At 41.5% G+C, this 20,738-nt stretch overlaps 1 protein-coding gene and 1 long non-coding RNA gene across 14 annotated transcripts in view; both read right to left on the bottom strand.

Annotated features, from left to right (window-relative positions):
- LOC119463883 (uncharacterized) overlaps positions 1-20,738 on the bottom strand; it is a 119,662-nt gene that overhangs the window by 55,324 nt on the left and 43,600 nt on the right. The window lies entirely within an intron of this gene.
- Positions 8,082-19,145, bottom strand: LOC119464975 (uncharacterized). The gene is made up of 6 exons (XR_005194677.2): positions 19,079-19,145; positions 16,846-16,911; positions 14,702-14,818; positions 11,979-12,115; positions 10,207-10,294; positions 8,082-8,618 (listed from the first exon to the last, which is right to left on the bottom strand). It is a non-coding gene; the product is annotated as an uncharacterized LOC119464975 (long non-coding RNA).

Genomic DNA, 20,738 nt, shown 5'->3' with positions numbered 1-20,738 from the left:
CTTTTTCCCTCTTGACGTTGGCTGGTATAGCAGGAGCTCGGATTTCTGCGGGGAGCGTCCCAGACCTCTCGACCCAACGTATGCTTCTACCGCATCAATCGCCTTTTGCAGTGTGTCCTGAATATGACCATCACTGCCTCCCGCTATCCATAGCGTAATATCATCGGCGTATAGGCTATGATTTAGATCTTCAATGTTATTAAGTATTTCTGGGAGGCCTATCATGGCGACATTGAAGAGAAAAGGCGAGAGGGACAGAGCCTTGCGGTGTACCTCTGCTTCCCATATCTAGTTCGTCCGACGCCACTCCTCCTATTGCTCTTCTGTCAGATAGAAAGTCTTTGATGTATTCGTACGTCTTACGCCCAACTCCTAATTTTTCTAGGTTTTCTAATATTGCTTCATGTTTCACATTGTCAAAGGCCTTGGTTAGGTCTAGTCCCAGTATGGCCCTGGTATCCATCCGGGAGCAGCCGTTTCCGTCTATTATTTGGTGCTTAATTCTCAGCATTATGTCTTGTGTCGATAATTTCGGGCGGAAGCCCACCATTGTGTGTGGAAAGGCTTCTCTGTTTTCCATGTATCTGTTTAATCTGTCGAGGACCACGTGTTCCATCAATTTCCCAATGCACGAGGTCAGCGAGATTGGTCTGAGGTTGTCAAGCTGTAGTTTTTTTGCCTGGCTTCGGGATCATTACGATTTTTGCTGTTTTCCACTGTTTCGGAATTTTGCCTCTTTCCCAGCAGATGGTCATGTATTTTGTGAGAGCTTCAATAGACTGATCGTCCAGGTTACGAAGCATCTTGTTGGTAACTCCGTCTGGGCCCGGAGCAGATTTTGTGCGGAGATCTTGAATAGCCCCTCGTACCTCTGCCACGGTAAAAGGACGATCGAGTGCTTCGTTATATGCCCCTGCGTATGCCTTTAGATTTTCTTTGGGATTGGATCCTATGTATTTGTCTTGGATTTCTTTAATTAACTCCTTGTCCGTACCAGGGTAATTATGGATTATCTTGCTTAGATTGTGCTTTTGCGTCGTCTTGCTCTTATCTGGATCAATTAGATGTCTAAGAATATTCCATGTTTTGGCGAGACCAATCTGTAGATCCATTTCTTCGCACGTGCTGTACCAGTTTTGTCTGGTTAGTTGGTACGCGTAATTTTCTATGTCCTGATTTAGCCTTGCAATGCGTCTTCGTAGGTTACGATTTAGCTTTTGTTTGCTCAATCGTCTTTGCAGGCCTTCTTTCGCTTCCCACATGTGTAGGAGCTTCGCGTCGGCTTGCTGTATCTCTGCTTCCTCTGGTATGGTCTTAGTTGCCTGGTCGACACATTTGTGCAGCTGTTCAACCCAGGATTCAATGTCTTCAATGTCCTTTGGGTTGCTGCTGTTTTCTTCGGATTCGCGTTCAGCCGTTCTTATTTTCCTGAATTCATCCCATTCGGTGATTCTAATTTGGTTGCCTTCTCTGGGCTTGGTTGTTCCTGCAACTAGTGTGGTGGCCACTATGTAGTGGTCACTTCCTAGGTTTTCCTGTAGATTTAGCCATCCCGCATCAGCTTTAGCATCTTTTACAAATGTCAAATCTGGCGTTGAGTCCGTACACACGCTGTTCCCCAGCCTGGTGGGATGTGCTGTGTCGGTAATCAGAGTAAGACCCTCTCGCTGAACGTCCTGCCATAGACGTCTTCCCTTCACCGTTTCCAACTTGTAGCCCCAGGCGGGGTGGCGCGCATTGAAATCTCCTGTTATTATTCAAGTGTGCTTTTTTGCTATATCTAGCGTCTTCAGGAAAAGATTCGCGAAGCTATGTTTTTTCTTAGGATTGCTGTATACATTTAGTACGAAGAGACTGTTCTTGTTTCTGTTTTTTGCCGATATAATTTCAACGAAAACGTTGAAAACGTTTTCTTAGGATTGCTGTATACGTTTAGTACGAAGAGACTGTTCTTGTTTCTGTTTTTTGCCGATATAATTTCAACGAAAACGTGGTCGATGTATTCTGTGCCTATATCATGTCGGATGACCGGCAGATTGCGTCGGACCAGTGTCGCAACCACAGGCTTGTTGTTACTTCCATCCATATTGGCCAGGTCTCCTTGACAGAATGTTTTATATCCCGATAATTTGGCAGTGCATCCGGTTTCTTGCAGGCAGATTGCGTCAGGCACTGGCCCCATAACTTTATTATCTACAAACTGGTGCAGGTTTCCTCGTTTCCTACGAAACCCGCGACAGTTCCATTGCCATACTGTATAAGTGTTATTAGTAGCCATGGTGACGTTATTGGCTATCCTTTGTAGCCCTGTTTACGTCAGCTGCGGTTGGCCTAGAGTACGGTTTTTGGGTCTTAATGGGACCGACTTGTCCCCCCATGCCTTCCGTATGCGTAACATTCTTTAATACAGCAAGTCTGGCATTAATATTTCCCATGTATTTGGCCATCATTCTTTCTATGCTTGCATTTATCCCTTCACTAATGGAGCTACTAAGAATTTCTTGTTTGCGATCCGGCTCCTCACTAAGCAATTGTAACTTTTCATTAAGAAACTTTTCGTCTATGTACTGTGGTTGTGGCGGCTTGGCTACTACTTGTTCTTTCTGTGTTATTTCGGCAGTAGCCCTCCTTTTCATGGGAGGGGATGCGGAATCTTGGTTAGCGTTAGCTACAGGCCTCTTCTCTTGACTTTCTTGAATCTGTGTGGTATCCATCTCATTGTTGTCATCTATCTGCTTCTTGTTTCTAAGCTTGGTGATCTCTTCCTTAAGTAATTTGTTTTCTTCTAACGAAAGATGTAAAAGCTTTTTAAGTTTGCCCAATTCTGCTTGTACCTCGGCTAGTGCATCGTTTTGCGTATGCTGTGTGGAGCTCTGGGAGACCGTGTTTGCCCAGCTCACCTTATTTGGTTGGTCTTCTCCATGAGGCGCCTCGGTTGTCCCGTTCCTTGATTGGGACTTGGACCTGGATTTTGACCTGGATCTTGACCCGGATCTGGACCTGGACTGCTGTCTCCACGGTGATCTCGACGCCCGTGTGCTGGCAGGGGTTCTGTCGCAGCTCGGCCCTTTGAGGTCGGAGGTCGTTTTCTTGTTGCTGTCGTTTTGTGCTTCTTGCGCGCTGTCCGAAATGGGTAGGCGGGGGAAGGATTCCGATCGTTCCCTTACTGTCTTTAATATGCCTGGATTGTTGAATTTTCCCTCGGCGAGGCGTTCTTGTGCTTTCTTCTTCTCGAGTTGCCGTTTCTTCAAGAGAAATGGGACCTGGTAGCGCTGGCTGCATCCCTTGTCTCCTGTACGGTGGTCCTTACTACATAGGGCGCACTTGGGGTCACAGCTATGGCTCTCCGGCGAAGTTTTGTATCCGCAGTCCGTGCATATTTTGTTTTCCGGCGCCGGGCAGACGTCAGATCTGTGACCTAGTCTGCCACATGCTCCGCAGATCTCGTTTTTCTTTTTGTGCAGGTAGCACCTGTATTCGGTACCCCTGTAATAGACGAAGTACGGGACTTCTTCATCTTTGAAGACTACTACTACGGATGTGGTCTTGCCCATTCTTCGTGCTTGCAATATTGTCGGGTTCCGTATATTTACCAGGCTCTTGGTGATGTCTTCTTCGCTTTCTGCTTCTGGGATGTTATGTATCACTCCTTTCGCAGTGTCTTCAGGTGTCGTTGCGTATGCCATTATTTCGTACCTCTTTCCTTGGATGACGATTGCTTTTATGCCGTTGTATCTTTTAGCGCGTGCCATGTCTGGCGTGCTGATAATTATTATGTTCTTGAAGTTGTTGGTGCGTAGCGTGTCTATGATGGCGTCGTTGACGTGGATCCCGGCTGCGTTCAGGATGCGGTCCCTTAGAGATACGTGACTTGTTTTGGAGACGTTCAGTCCTTCCTTGGGTCGTAAAATAATTTTGATGTCGTCTTTTGGTAATTCTGGCAGCCGCGGTGCTTGTGGTTGCTTGCGATGGCGTGGCCGACCGCGTGCGGCTTCCCTCTGTTCTGCGTCCTGGTTCCTGTTCTTGTTGTCTTTTCTAGCCTCGGCGTTGAAGTCCTCCAGAATCTTGGCTCTTATTTGACGGTGGCTTTCCATCCATCCAGCATCAGCCTTAAAATCTTCAGGCGAAATGATTTCGCCTTCTACCACCACCTCCATGCTCATGATGTGCCTTGCGTTGTTTTGCTGCTCTGTCGTGGAAGCTGGCTCTTCGAGCGCAGCTGGTGCGGGCTTCCAAGCTCCTCGTGGCGCGCGGCCTCACCTGCTAACGTGGCCGCTGCCGCTCGCCGTTGGCACTCCTGCTGTTCCGCTCGATCCAGAAAATCGGCTGTAGAATTCTTCCTGATGACCCGATTTCCAGAAAAGTTGTATCCGCAGGTTCCTTGCACCGTTAGACACACTCATAGCTAAACATCGTTGCGATATCCTTGGAATTCCGCCACAGATAGAAGAAAATTACGAAGCCCTTATGAGGTACCACCGCTCCGCGCGTTCGTCGTCTTCTTCCTCTCTTACACAGAAAGAATTTAAACTGCAGAACATGTATTAGCTAACTGAACCACTTGCTTTCTTTGTGATAAATACGACTGTATATGTAAAGCCTTACCGCGAATCCCATATTGATGCAATTTTTGTAACAAAATCCCGTGATCCACCAAGTCAGAAGCCTTTGAGAAATCGACAAATACACCAAGTGCTATAGACTTATTTTCAAACTGTTCAAGTATAAATTCTTACACAGAAAGAAGTTATACTTGAACAGTTTGAAAATAAGTCTATAGCACTTGGTGTATTTGTCGATTTCTCAAAGGCTTCTGACTTGGTGGATCACGGGATTTTGTTACAAAAATTGCATCAATATGGGATTCGCGGTAAGGCTTTACATATACGGTCGTATTTATCACAAAGAAAGCAAGTGGTTCAGTTAGCTAATACATGTTCTGCAGTTAAATCTATCCAAACTGGTGTGCCACAAGGTAGCATATATACTTGGACCTCTCCTCTTTCTTCTGTACCTTGATAATATTATAAATATAAACCCTGAAGTAAAACTTATCATTTATGCAGATGATGCTACTATCTTGTTGTCAGGGAAAAATATTTCGGAAATAATATCCGCATGTAATGAAACCTTGAATGCGCTGGGAAAATGGGCAACATCAAACTCCATGCGTATAAATGAAATAAAAACTAAGGCAGTAATCTTCTGCCCAATAAACAAAATAATTCCGCCGCACCAACCCATAGTACTGGCCTCCCGTAATATAGATATTGTAGAGAGTTTCAAATGTCTTGGCATAGTTTTTTCTTGTCATATGTCTTGGGAGGATCATATAAACTATCTAACCACTAAGTTAGCTCCAATCACCGGCATAGTGGCCCGATTAAAATATCAACTATCATCGCGAACTAAATTACTTCTTTATAACACGCTTTTTTATTCTCACCTCAACTACTGCCAACTAGTATGGGGAAGCTCAGCTCCCTCTAGCTTGTAACGCCTTCATCTTACACAGAAGAAATACGTTCGTCATGTTTATAATGCACCATACCGATCCCACACAGCTCAACTTTTTCTCAATTCCAGAGTAATTAGTATACACAACTTGTATAAATACAGACGGAGCGTGAAGTTCAAAACAGAGAAAAACCTCAGTAGTCTACTAATTCTTGCAAATTTGGAAAATAAATTACCATGCTACCCTACTAGATATGCAGAAAGCTGGTTAGTTCATACTTCTCTTCTTAATACCGGACAACAACGCTTATCTTACACGTTACCCTGACTTTTGAACGCCTACGAATTAGATGGCTTTGATTTATTTTCTTGTTCTTATCGGGATCTCCGCAATATGTGCAGTGCTTAATTCTGCACACTTCCTTTCGCTGTGATTTCATGTTGTTCCGTGGTTTGCATTGTCATTAGAATCTGTTTTTGTTCAAGACACCACCATTACCTTGTTTGTTACATTTCACTTACTGTGCCAATTTTGTGTATACTTTTATGCGTTAATATGATGCTTCTGCCCAAATAAACAAATCAGGGGCAGTGGGCTGGTCAAGCTGCATGTGAGCAGCTTTTTTCCCTGTGTCCTCCCATCTAATACGTATGCTGGCAAATAAACTTATTATTATTACTATTATTATTATTATTATTATTATTATTATTATTATTATTATTATTATTATTATTATTATTATTATTATTATTATTATTATTATTATTATTATTCGTAAACACGTCCGCTATATGGTTCCTCGTTCATCCACAAAGTATGGTGCGGCCAGACGCTGTGCATATGTGCCGGACATGTTTAACAAGTTACCGAATGAAATTTTTAACGCTACTTCAAAAAGCATGCTGAAAGAACTATTGAAGGAGTCATGGTGAAACTAACTTCCACAATACTTTGGCATCATAATTTTCACTGCTTCAACTTCTGTTTCACGTAGAATAACCAAATGTTATCTTATTTTTTTCTGGTCATTTTTTTTCTTTGTCTTTCTGTCTCATCAACATCTTTTTATTTACCGTTTGTATTATGTTCATGGCACGGTCCTACAAGCCAATTGAGGCTTAGACCGGCCTGTTTGTGTTGCTCTGTATTTTTTTGGTGAATAAACATTATTATTATTATTATTATTATTATTATTATTATTATTATTATTATTATTATTATTATTATTATTATTATTATTATTATTATTATTATTATTATTATTATTATTATTAAGATTTTAAAGAAAATTCACACTGTTGAGACTGTCGCACCCTGCAGTCTGACCTGTTTTCCTTTTCTAAATGGTGCAACGATAATAACCTTACCTTGAATGCTGCTAAGACCAAAGTCATGACTTTCACACGCAGCAAGTATTTCTTTTTCTGTAGATTCTGTGCCGTTGAGTAAGGTCTGCGAGATCAATGATCTTGGTGTACTTTTTGATGCAGCCTTACACTTTTCAGCTCACACTAAACGTGATTGCAATGCGGGATATGCGCTCTCTTGGTTCTGTATGCAGACTATCGAGGGAATTCAAGTCTCCTACACCGTTCCGCAAATTGTACACAACGATCTGTCGTCCTCAACTCGAATATGCGTCGGTCGTCTGGAATGGCTCTTCTAGATCCAACAGTGACATTATAGATCGTGTCCAGAAAAAGTTTTTAAGCATATATAATCACCGCTTTCCAAACCTGGACATTGCACCCTGTACTAGCACTGTTGGATTGTTGTCATTACCCTCACTTCGCGACCGACGTAATCGCGCTGACCTTCTGTTTCTCTTTAAACTCCTTCACGGTAACCTCACGTGTCCCGAACTACTCAGCTGTGTCATGTTTCGTATCCCACGCAAGATCACCAGAGAACATAGACCTTTCCTTGTTCCTGCCTGTCATCACGAGCACTCAACTGTCCACAGGATACAGAGTCTTTATAACGCTTACTTTCGTGATCTTGATATCTTTCATAACTCCTTGTCATCGTTCTTTTCCGAGCTTTGCCTTGTGTTATAATTTCATGCATAGTTCAAGTGCCCTTCTCCTCCTTTTTCTTTTGTATTTACTTTGCGTTTTGTTGTCCGTACTCTCTTCACAATTTTTATTTTTATTCATTTATTTTTTAATGATTCTCCCCTACAGTGTTTTGTTTTTTGGATTGTAATGTATGCGTGCACCAGCACTCATACCTTAGTGTTGTTCCTGGGCACGTTAAATAAACATGATTGATTGATTGATGGATTGATTGATTAATGATTCTATGGAAGCTTCGCTACCAGGTGTATTTACCTTGCCGCGCGCGCTTTGATTTAGCGCACTTTTGTGACACATTAATACAATGGGATCCATTAATATATGTGGATTAGGGGGGGGGGGGGGGAGGCAAATGGGTTTGATTGATTGCTTTTGTGGTGTGCTTCTTTTTTGCATCTAATTTCAAGCCACTTTTAGGATATCGTATTCCACGTTCAATAATCACATGGTTTAAGGGAAGGTACTGCTTTTTATAGAGAAACCTGTATGGTTCAGTAGTATTATTGAATATTATGCGTGCTTACGACGCGTAAGAGTATTTTCACCACGCTCATTTTGTATAAAAGGTTTCAAAGATATCTTAAGATGATCGGGGTTTACAAATGACATGATTGAAAGGAGTTTGGAAATATGCTTCGGGAAAATTATTTTCAGCATTGTTGCTGGTGATGCACTGTTGCCTTGAATGCTTAATACATGTAAAAATACCGATATTTATTTTGGTTCTTGCAAATGAACACTTCCTGTTGTAATAAAATCATATTTTTTGCAAGACGAGCCATTACAGATCACGGATAAAGGTGGATTGTTTTTATTTGGTCAGGAGGCAGCGCAGCTTCTTACGTAAATACAGTACTATTTATAACAATTTGTAAGAGATTTGTACAGCACAATATCGTGAGTGATCGCTGAACGCTATTACTATGATGTCGTCCAGAAGCACTATTCACTTCTGTATAGACACTATCGAATTACGGAAACTTAGAGAACGGCATTTAGCAGTCAATTTGCTATTGTTCTCGGGAAAGTCTTTCAATAATCTTCTGTAATGGCTTCTCAATCCGATTCATCGTGTCTTCTAGCTCCTGAAATCAAGAAGAACATTTTAGTCACCAAACCAAGACAGTATATAATTTTCTCAATTGATATTCTCTGTAATTATAACATCCTTGCGACTTGTGCCGGTTTGCCTCATTACGAAGCTCCTTGTTGAGGTCAGTGTTAATGCAAGAACGAACTAAATACCAGCAGTCTGTCATGATGGCGACTCCTCTTCAACCTGTATTGATAGCCCACTGTTTACCATAAGCAACCAAGTACAAGCGTTATTATACTATTACAGGCCTTGTAGGCTAGATGGCAAATCGCAATTTTAATGACATCTCATGTGAGATACTACCATTCCTTCAAGCACCACAAGAACGACGAATAAATCTGTCCTTTCACTTCACGTACTGGGGGTAAAGAAATGTGAGACATTCAGAGCTATACAATATGCACATCTTTCTAACCCAAGAAATAACGAAAGCTTCCATGTCATCCCGAAATGGTAAATGCACATAAAGACATTGAAGAGAAAAAAAATACCCACCTTTCTACATTCAATACAACTTAGTTATCTTAAAATGTATGTATATGTTTCGACGCCTCAAATTAAACGAGGCTGACTAGGATTCTAACGTGGTTTCATCCTAGCACTAACCAGGTCTAGGCCAAAGACCAGGCCCTCGTATTCAAAGGATTCCGATTTACCACGTCGTGGTCGCCAGGAATGTTTCACATACTTCCCAGTATGATTGCCGATGCTTTGCAACAAAATAATGTCAAAAGTTGTCTTGATTCAAAAATTTTAACTTGGTCATTGATTAGTCTTAAAAGTGCACTTATTAAATCATCCTTAATTGCTGAAGTTAACCTAATTATATTTCGTATGTTTAATCCCGTAATTACCCCAGATGTCAATTTCATGCCTGAGATGTAACTTAGGCAACACTGCTATTGTAGCTCGTAGGCCCGGTAGTCGATTGTTTGCAACGATACATTAACATAAAGAAAACGTAAATCGCAGTTAGAGAGCACAAACCATAATTTTAATGCCGTGTGCGCATATCTTTTATTCCATAACATTTACTCTAAGCACTCGCTCAGAAAACTATATACTGTGTTATGTTAATGAACACTCCAATACAGTCTTGCAACGTTGTTTTTATGATCTCTGAATTCGCCGGTAACGTTTAAAAATTGTTCCACTTAGTTGTTTGTGTTGTTGCGAAGCAGGTGACCTAATTATGGCTCAGGAACGTGAATCACGCCAACACCCGCAGTAAATCAGTATGGTGCTGAAAGCGCTTGCAACATGAAAAAAAAACTCCCGACATTTCATGATTGATGATGTGAACCGGGCTCCCCTTTGGACTAGTCGGAATAGCGAACTATATCTCTATGTAGATATAGAGTTGGCTTTATATTTCATGATCGGTTCATGTTATTTGTGTCATTGTTGGCATGCCTGCCTGCCGGATAATGCTCTATAGCGATGGCTTCTTTAGTAACATATTGTAAAAAATACAAACAACTGAAGTCTTCCTTTTCTGATACCTAAGTAAATCATGAAGCAAGGCATCGAGGGTTTTAATTCAAATACTATAACTGAAAGCGATTTATTAAACCTACTTTTATTCTCTCCTTCATTTCCTGGACATCACCAATCAGTTCTGTCCTCCTGTTGCTGACGTTACAGCCGTTGCTTAGCCTCTGTGTTCTAGACAAAAGAAAACAACATAAAAGAGCGCTGATTTTATTTGATATTCAGTGAAAAGTGGCGTTAAATTAAAAGCATCAATAAAAGCTTCAATAAAAGTAAAATTTATTGAAGCTTCGGGTAGGTTGTTAGATATGCTGACCAATTCGCACCGTAAAACCCTTTATTTCTTTTTAGACCCCCCCCCCCCCTCTCTCTCTTAGCGGCACTTCTTTTATGGAATGTGCAGGCAATATTTCCAACAAATCTGTCAAAGAACACATATCTGGGCGTTATCGCCAGCTTATTCTTCCACCAAGTGCCTCAAACTTTTCCGCATCGGCTCACTGCATGATGTCTGTCTATATTCAACCACGTTTCTTAAGTAATTTGCAATCGCCGTGGATGCATTATGATTTAATACTTACCATGATTGAATCAGTGTCAGTATCATGCTAATATTTAAACAGGAAGCCTTTGAAGTTACTGTGCTTCGTGAAACTACAAATGCGATCAGCCTCTGTTTTAGTTGGTACCCACTTCTTTGTGTTAAGGCGCTTCCCGGCTGTAATTTTTAGTGACCGTTGTATTGCAGGCAGTGGAAGCCTGTGACGCCAATACTCATGAAACTGCACACTTCTAAGGAAGGTCTGTAACTGCTACTCTGATGTATATAAAGTTACACACTTCGGCGATGACCGCGGTGACTTCACGTTTTGCGACAGGCTTCACTTGAGGTCAGATCCTTTTCCTGATCGCCTACCGCTACCGACCAAGGTTCACCTGCTATACAGGCGCATCGCCATGGGTCAAAGTTCTTTACGTCGGGATTATCGACAGCCTGTGAACATATTCGGTCAGCTTCAGCGCCCTGAAAACAGTGATATATTTCGTTATGCAGTTCAGCATAACCCTGGAGTGCCTAATTCGCCACCAAGTTAAACACTGCAGTCTCACAGACCGACATATTTGCCCATTACACCCTCATATGATGCAAAGCATCTTCTTTTTTTTTCTTCTATCATATGTCTGACACATTTTCGGCATGTATATGCAATCGAACTCTAGAGACAACCCTAAGCATACAAAGTTTTGTGTTTCTTTAAAAATGCTTCCAAGTCTTCACGCTCTCTTTTATGAGCTAAGCATTACGGACAATGATTGATAAAACGAAATAAATTAAGAACAGAGCAGTGTATACATGCAGTGTTACGTTATACGTTCTTTTTGGTGGATTGAGTGCTTAAATGTGCCTGAGGGTTGCCACTCTATATGTCACAACAACGCCACCAGAACACTGAAGTATTGCCGTTTCATTCATACCACAAGAACACTAGAATGTACATGGGGTATGGACACCAAGAGACTTGCGGATGTGCCCAATTCAGTAGAATCACGAGATCATGGATTCACTGCTACATGCTTGATTGGAACAACTAAGTAAACGCGTGCCTTAGTTTTTATATGCCACACACAGGACAAGTGCAATGGCATATCGGAATAATAATTCGTATAATTAGACTAAGGAAGTTTCGAACACGACTGGTTCAAGTAATTTGCTTGCTCACATTTTGGCCACTTAGGCATTTTATGGCAAGCACAAAACACATCAGCTGTTCCAGAGTCACGCGAAAAAACAAATATACTTCTCTGTAAGATGTGTGCATGGATACTCAAACATTCTGTTAGAAAACGAAATGACTACCTCAACGTCTGAACTGTCTCCTTTTTTCTTTTGCGGGGCAGTGAGTCGTGACGTGAACTCCAATATTTTTGGCAGCCACTTGTTCTTTACAAAAGGGACAATCCAAGCCAGCGATCTGGGCACCTTTTCTCGTGTTCCTGTAAGACAAAAAGGCACAGACCATGCACCTCTAGTATATTTGTTGCTCTCCTAGGTAATGTAACTGTACACTAACTACTTCTTATGAGTGACCTGCTTGCTAAATATGTTATCATTCCCACTAGGACACACAACACGAGACTGTTTTCTTGAAACTGCTGCACTGTTTGCCACTTGTCAACAAAAGCAGTTACATTTAACATTTATCTTAGAAATTTGCGAGCATTCAAAATTTTGAATAACAATGACCAGCCTCTGCGAATATTGGAATCTAATAGTGCCTGCGACAAGCTAAACTATAGCTGCCGCTGCTCCGCAGAGATACCATTGCTGTTTTTGGGCCAACGCATTGGGCAGTTAGTTCTTGCCCAATAATTTTCACTCATTTAACAAGGATGCCTTGCTTTTGGGTAGACTACATGTACCAATTTGTTTATTCTGTTTAACATTTGGTAATTTTCACCATGTGTGCAACCCTCTAATACATGTGCGGTGCTGTTTTATCAAACTTCATTGCTTCATCGGACACAGCACTACACGTGCATACGCTGACGTGCTGTTCTCTTCTTTCATTACCGGTATTGTTCTGGTGTTTCAGATAGCTGAAGGCAGGGGACATAATTGCAAGCGCCTCAGCTGTCCGGACGTCCAATTGGGATTGATAATCCACGCATATTTCCAATTATTAGATGCAATCCTAATTTTCGCCGACCGGGCCAAGTGCAAATTTATATTTCACTTTATTTAAGAAAGAAGAAATTGACATTTTTCTGTCCTTTTTCGATAATGTTCAAATTCAATTTGATTCGGAAATTTAGTCATTCGAGCACGCCTAACTATAATCTGCTTATAATCATTAACCCCATTGAATTATTATATGACGAGGAGATCAGTTCGCTTCACATGTTTAAGTAAATATTGATGTTGTTTAGTGGGATCACGAATATCAAAGTAAAAAATATTAAGCTCTCTGCGACTAAATACATTGCCCAAGGCTTCCTAAAAATTGTTTAGCAATTATACTGTCAAAATATCTCGTAGGATATACATAAAGCGCCAGAATTCGAACATCTTAGCAGTACTAAAACCAATAAACTAAACACTAAACACAAGAAATAGAATACATACAAACATATAAATAAGCGCTAGAGTACGAACACAAATAAACAAAGTGAAGCCCTTATATGAAGAATAGTTTTCAATAAATAAACTACGTTGGAGCATAGTGATACAGGCTGCGGATTTGATGTACTTATTTAAAATTACAAGCTTCAATAAATTGAAATTGAGGGTCTAACGGACACAGCTGTGTGTTTGGGCGAGAAGAAAACAAGATGAATTTAGAAAATATAAAAATAAAAAAATGTAAAAAACGAGAAAAGAAAAACTAAAAATATTTCATGCGCAACACGTAATGAACAAACAAGTGCAAACGCAAAGCAGAGTGCAGCACATCCAAAGTAGTAACTGTTAACAAATAAAATTTAAGATATGTTTCGAAACGGTCTGAAAAAGATTGGATCATTTCACGTAAATATTCATTTAAACAACAATACCACTGCATTCCAGTGTAGAACGATGGTAACTATTGCCGTCGGGAGAGAGGAAAATTAAAGAAATTGAAAAATCTAATCAGCAGCCGCATGTGACGTATCAGTGATCTATTTCCACTATCACGTAGCGCAGTCCCGCTGGGCTGATCTCCAGCAGACCGGTCGAGTTTTGTGCACAATACCTGTGGGCTCCCTTTCCAGAGTGTAAGGTCTTTGCCATGTGTTTATTTCAATGAATGCATCGCGGTTTTTTATTATTAATTTTCTTGCCATTTCCGTAAACACATCGTGAACGCTTTGTGCAAAAAAAAAATAATGGTTAGACCATGAATTAAAGTAGGAGTAAAGGCATTGTACAGAAATCATCGCAGACGATTGTCAAAGTAATCGAATAGCTTGCGAAGTTCGCTAACTTGTGAAAGTCGTTGGTGCAATGTGTTTTGTCTTTCCCGGGCGATTGTGGCGTCTCTATTATCCTGCCGAGCCTGGCTTTGTATTTCCAACTTCAGTTCGTTTTCTGCTACAATCATTGCTGCAAGAAGCTGAGCCACCACTTCTCCCATCCACAAACTACACCCACCTCTGCAACGATATCAGCGCCTATCCGCGCTGCTGATCACGACGTTGCGGGATCAAATCCCGTCCGCGGCGGCCGCATTTCGATGGAGGCGAAATGCAAAAACGCCCGTGTTCTTGCGTTGTAGTGCACGTTAAAGAACCCCAGGTGATCACAATAAATCCGGAGCCCTCCGCTACGGCGTGCCTCATAATCAGAACTTATTTTGTCACGTAAAACCCCAGAAAGAAGAAGAAGCGCCTCTCTGGCAAATCGGCGAAGTACGGAGGCACAGGTTCCGTTCCCGTGCCTTAGTGACCTATTTCTGGACCCTGTCTCCGTGCAGTCCTGCGCTCCTCCCTGCAATGCTGCCATCTCTTCTTTCTATCAGCGGAAAACGTGCGGGCGTCGATCACGAAAAAGGGGGAAAGTGCCAATGAAAGTAATTTCCTATGAAGTGCAAGATAATTTCTTACTTCGACCTCTTTCGTTTCCAGCGGGGTGTTGCAGTGTCTACAGGTCACTATCTCACGATCTAGCTTTGTTTCATCAGGAGCTCTTGGAAGGGAGTACAAAGACTTGCCGTCAGACATCTGCAATGAAAATTGACATCAGAATACGAAAGTAACTCAAGGGCCGCAAGGCATGGCAGTAACTTTAACTAAAAATAGTCACTGAAACGAAGAAAGATCATGCATGCTGATTCAGCACAAATGTTGCTGCCTGTGTAAAGGGAAACGTTCGTGAGGCAGTTCATTCAATCCCTCAATGAAAGGCCGCGAATTGTCCTGCTATACATTCTATGCAACGTGTTCACTCAAGTGATGTTTCGTTTCACGCGCCGAACAGGTCATGATTTTCAGACCCTGCAGTGTTCGTACTTACAGACTACACCTCGGATAAGATATGCTGAAATGTTGACATTAATTCAGGCACACCAACACTGTGACATGTCGACGCGCCAATATCATTAGAATCAAGTCAATATCTGACGTCTGTTGAGAGAAGAATGGTGAGGAGAGGCGTCTGTAGACGGAAGAGAGAGGTTAACGATATGTGGAAAGGGTCAGCCTAGAATCATTCTACCATGTCCCTCCTGGTACCACTGCAGTGAGAAATGATTGTGAGAGATGTATGTGTACGCACGCACGTGCGTACGTCACACGTATTATTGCATACAGGGTGTTCAAAATTAAGCTTTATGGCTTTCTTAAAATTAGGCACTGGGAGGCATGCGAAGACCACCTGTGCAAATAAGTTATGTCGCCAGGGGGGCACAAAGTGAAGCGATAATTATCGCTGTCAGCAGCACAACTAAAATTGAATACTTAACTTTTTGTTGACTGCAGTAAGCGTGTATATGTTTGTATTCAAAAGTTAGAGGCAGTCGTGTGTTTACACGGTATCAGTTGGAAGAATTCTTCTAGCGTGTCTGTGCCGTGTCTTCATTGCTGGGCACAAAGTGGCGCGTAAAGTGACAAACAACAGCGCAACACAGTTCAGAAACACTTTATTATACTCCTGTGATGAGCCTTAAGATAAACACCATGGCCGCCCCTTTTCAGCTTCGCTGGTCAACCACCTACACAGGGTGTAAGGGCCGAACATTTATTTGCAATAACTCACATGAAGACAAATTCCAAAGAAGTTTTTCTTATGATTGAACTGGTCTTTCAATATATGCTGCTTAATTATTATTGTATGATTGTACACGGATGAAGGAAATACGTTAACAGGAATCCACAAAATTTGTAGTGCCCTTTAAAAAGGCTTATCTTCCCGTAGGATTTCATGTGGCCTTCATTTGCACAATTTGAACCAACGTCACATCCTGTAGTTTTCGGCTGCAACCGAAATGCTTGTTCATACACTATACAAAACTCCGCTTCAACAAACGCTCTAAAAGTGTTGTCCTTGTTCATTGCAGCCCTAAACATTTGCTCATCTCTGTATAACCACTCGTGCTGAATACCCCAATTTTACTCGTAGCAACACAGCGGCTTTTTCTGCCACGCAAGGTGTTGCTATTGATCTGTTGCGTGAATAAGTTTTGCTGCTGCCCTTCTGGCGTTACTTTCACGTGATGCGCTTCAAAACATTCATGGAAGGGCATAGGTTGGTTATTTAAACACATTCCTTGTTAGAAAAGTATTCTTCTCTCTCTCTCTCTCTCTACATTATTTACCTTTCACTGCTTTCTCCGTATCCAGCACACACTACTACTTTGGGGCAAAAGGGGGTAAAAGAGGGGTAAAACTGCTGCATACTCACCCATATAAGCCTTTTTATTTTGTACGAAGGACCCCGCTCGACAATCTTGACAACCATTCCCATACGGAAACTAGACCGCGCTTGCATGCTTGCCGCGGATGACGTCAAAATGATTTGTTTTAAAATATTACAAAGGTCACTCCCCTCAGAACTAATTTGTAGTTAATTGGCGGTTGAGCGGAATTAGCGCTAAAATAAGGTGTTGGACCCCCGCACAATATACACCCCTTTCTTAGTGCTGATTCCCCTTAAAAGCAAGTCATACAAGGCAAACAAGATCAAAAGTTTGTACTTCTTGATTTTTGGAGAATATTGCCTGAATATTACACAAGTTCAATAATATATTCACCTCGAAATGTCTAGATGCTTCATCGGCGTTTGACAGCAGTTCTGGGTGCCGATCACTGATATGTGGCTGAAAAAAAGTGCATCTTATGTACAAATTGAAATTATTTCGTAATCGCCCTCTATTAGGCTGTGCTTAGTTAAGTCAGAGTGCACATATTACGAAGATAATAATGAGAAGATGATGGACCAAATGATATATCACGCGCATTCTGTGAACTTGCGACACAATTAAAATTCCATTTCTAATTCCACGACAAGCTTGCGATACAAAATGGGGCTTACTCACTAGGAGAACGTTCTATGAGAATAGCTAGCAACTACATTAATAGTAATAAAAAGTTCTCATCTCTCAACATAATTTTTCGAATATTAATTCCGGCTTTTTATGTGCCATGCATTAATTTTGCAATTTCCGGACAAAGTTACAGTGGTCCTGTGTGAGCCCATAAGTTTATAGCGACTGCATCATCTTCATGAGCAGCAATTTTGACTTTTACATCTGCTGTCGGAAGGTTGAGAGCACAGCCACATTTTCATTAGTTAAATGAAGGTTTTCATGCTATTCTTTTTACTTTTTTAAAATACCCGCTGATTGGTTCCCTGCAATAGGGACAAAGTTTATTGTCATAATGACGCAAAAATGAGCTTTCTTCAAGTGTGTTTTTGTTCTTTTTAATTATGTATCTTGTACAACAATCTATTGCTATTTGTGTTATGTTGTGATCCATGTCCCCCCTCCCACTGAAAAATGACTTATGGCGATGTAAGTAAAGTGTAAATAAATTAAAGAAATTTAAAAAATGCCGTTTGACATTTCTTTGCCATATCGTGCCTACCCTTCGCCAGAAACGGCGTTATATCCCATGCAGTTTCCGTACTGTCCACATGTGAAGGTTTCATGGAAATAATTGTCTCTTCTGTTCAAAACACGCATGACAACAAACTTCCGGCACCTATTCGCACAAAAGCACTTTTTTTTTCGCCCGAGAATTTAAACTTCTACTTTCATCGACCATTGGAATGATGCGGAGGAAGCAATTATTATCCACTTGACCTAGTTTATTCATAATACCTTACTTCCCACTCTCCCCCCCCCTCCCCTAAAAAACTGCTCTACTTGCTTCAAAATCCCAAGAATTACTTGAGAACTCACCAATCATTTGTACTTTTGGGCGGTGTTAGCACCTGCAAACACCGATGCACTCCTCAGAGCTTTTATGCTGTCCAAGACGTTACTGGAACTGTAGCCACCATTTTTATAGCGATAAGTTCATGGTCCGTGCATAAAGCTAACGTCGCTCGTAGTTCTAACAGCATTTCATGAGCATTGTTGAGCATTGTCTTGGTAACTTCCACAAAGTACATGCGGCAATACAAAGTATATATGCGGCTCTCTGCTTCCCTCGGCGCGGCCTAGACCCAGGCCATCAATTTGCCGGATATTTATTAAAGTTGTCTCACTCACAATATCTTCTCAGGAAGCAATCCAAACATGTTTTTGCTATTCCACATGAAAACTAATTCTCTATGACAGTAGCAGACTGTAGTGTCGAAAGTAGCATTTGCAGAGTTGGCATAAGTATGACCTTATATAACTAGAAGTACGCGATATGTTAGGTAGGATTTAGAACCTGTTAAAATATTGCAAATATAGTTGAAATTCCAGAAATAATTGATTACGTAATGAAATTAGCCATACAAACTAAGAGCCAAGCTATGAACTACGATTGTCTGCTGTGCAACAAAACATCTGAAACTAACCCCGAAGAACCATTTTAATGTGAGCGGAAAGACTACCCACCTTTTCCTGAACTTTCATTTCTGCTTACCCTATTGTTTTTACATTTCTTTGAAACATTGCAAAGTATTTCCCCTATGCCTTCATTGGCTTTATTGTTTGTTTCTTCGAGAGGGAACTGAAAAATATTGAGTGCCCGGATTTCCTTATTCTTCCCGTTGGCAACATATCAAGGCTCTCGGCTTTGGCAGCGTTGGTGTCATGAGGTAACTTAGGAAGGTTCATTGGCCTGTTGCCTGCTACCATGCTAACATATTACGGGATGCCGGTGGTTAAAAAGTTGTACCGCATGTGCCACCTTTTCCATGCCCGGCGCTGTCTAGAACACTCAGGGAAGATCTTGCAAACATACGGAATTGCCCAAACAAATTGGTGGTAGGATGGCCGCCGAAGTAGCTTAAATGGTGTTGCAGCCATATACAGAAAAATTTCTCACCATTAGGTCCTTGAAAATCTTTGGACGGTCACAGTCTGGACAGCACATTGCTGCATATTTAAGTTCCTGGGTGCAGTTACCTCTTGTTGCCTAGAAAATGCGGTAAAAAGTATTATTTATAATGTCATCCTCGAGAAATTGAGAACTATCACCCTCACGCTTGATGCATTTCATACCGTAGACCCTTTGACACTGTTTGGCCATATATTTGGTCCTTGCGCCAACAAAATTCATAAATCGCCATCATCAGAGTCTTTGGCTAATTGCAAAGCTGTGTTTATGGCAACGCACTCATTCAAGCTGAGAATCTCAGCAGCGCTAAAATGACAAGGACAACATGAGATGCGTAAACACACCCCGGTAGATAAGCCCGGTGTGCTACCACATCTACTGCCCGTCCTTGTTGAAGTAGCGCTACTTTGATTCACATTAGATAAGTTTCTGAATTTAGTCAAGTGTAAAGGGAAGGTGTCGCTCTCGTGGTTAAGCCACGTACAACACAAGAGCACTGGTATACAGCGTTTGTGCTTCGTCCTCGATTGAACGACAAGGGTGCTCCCAAATGTTGGCAATTTAGAGAAATGTAATCACGAATTAGGCAACTGTTCATTCTGCTATGAATGGCTATTACTATACGTCATGATATCTCAAAATTCCTTCACTCAAACCCATGGCTGTCTCGCTGTGCCTTCAGCATTGATGCTGCTGAGCGTCGGTGTCGCGAGTGTGGGCCCAGGAAGCAGCAGCCGCATTTCGATGGGGCCGGAATAAAAAACGCTCCTGTACCATTCTTTGTGAATTTACGCTAAAGAACCCCAGGTCGTCAAAAAATTATTGGCATTGCTCCAGTCTGGCCTCTCTCATAACACGTACTGTACAGTTTCAGTACAAATAATCTTACCAATAATTGCTTATAGGAAATACCAATGCTTCGCGTGACGTCATGGATGTGATAAGTATAAGATATCACCGCTTTGTGACTTTTGTCTACTGTTGAAGAGTTTAATGAGCAATCTATCATCGCTTTTTGTTTTTGCGCATTTTGCTTATGTCCTGTACATAAGCGCGGAAATTGCGTGTCTCTGTGCAGCCGAAATGTGCGAGAAACGTAGCGAACCTCAACGTACTTGCCATATGAAGAAGTCAATTCAATGGAAACAAATTATTTCATTTCATTTAATTTTATTGCCTTAAAAGTCCGTAGGGTGATTACATAAGGTTATTACGTTCGACGTAACTCCGTGTTTCGTTACGCCGAGAAGAGATGGGTAGGGCCATAATACCTTCAGTTTTGTATCGAAATTTAAATGGATAGGGAAGTGGGCACCTTTAATTTCATGAATCAATCGCGATATTGCTGATGTGTAAATCTATGAAGTTCACGACGCCATGTAAGCCTGTTTGGCGAATGAAATACGGCAACAAAAATTACGGTGTCTGCATTGAAAGAAAAACGTTCCTGAGAACTTGAAGGTGTAAGTTGAGAGATCCTGTTGCGGTAGGAATAAACACTGAAGTCGTCTGTTTTTAATGCGTCAGCATTAGAAAGCCCATGCGAACGAAAACTCGGCGGCGTCCATCGGTCACTCAGTCTGAAAGGGAGAGGAGAAAAAGTGGAGACAGAAGTCTGTGACGAGGAATGAAAAAGGGAGAGGAGGTT

Source organism: Dermacentor silvarum, chromosome 9, assembly GCF_013339745.2.
Source record: "Dermacentor silvarum isolate Dsil-2018 chromosome 9, BIME_Dsil_1.4, whole genome shotgun sequence".
Taxonomy (NCBI): domain Eukaryota; kingdom Metazoa; phylum Arthropoda; class Arachnida; order Ixodida; family Ixodidae; genus Dermacentor; species Dermacentor silvarum.
Note: the sequence above shows the minus strand (reverse complement) of the source record. Positions and strands in the feature narration are given on the sequence as shown.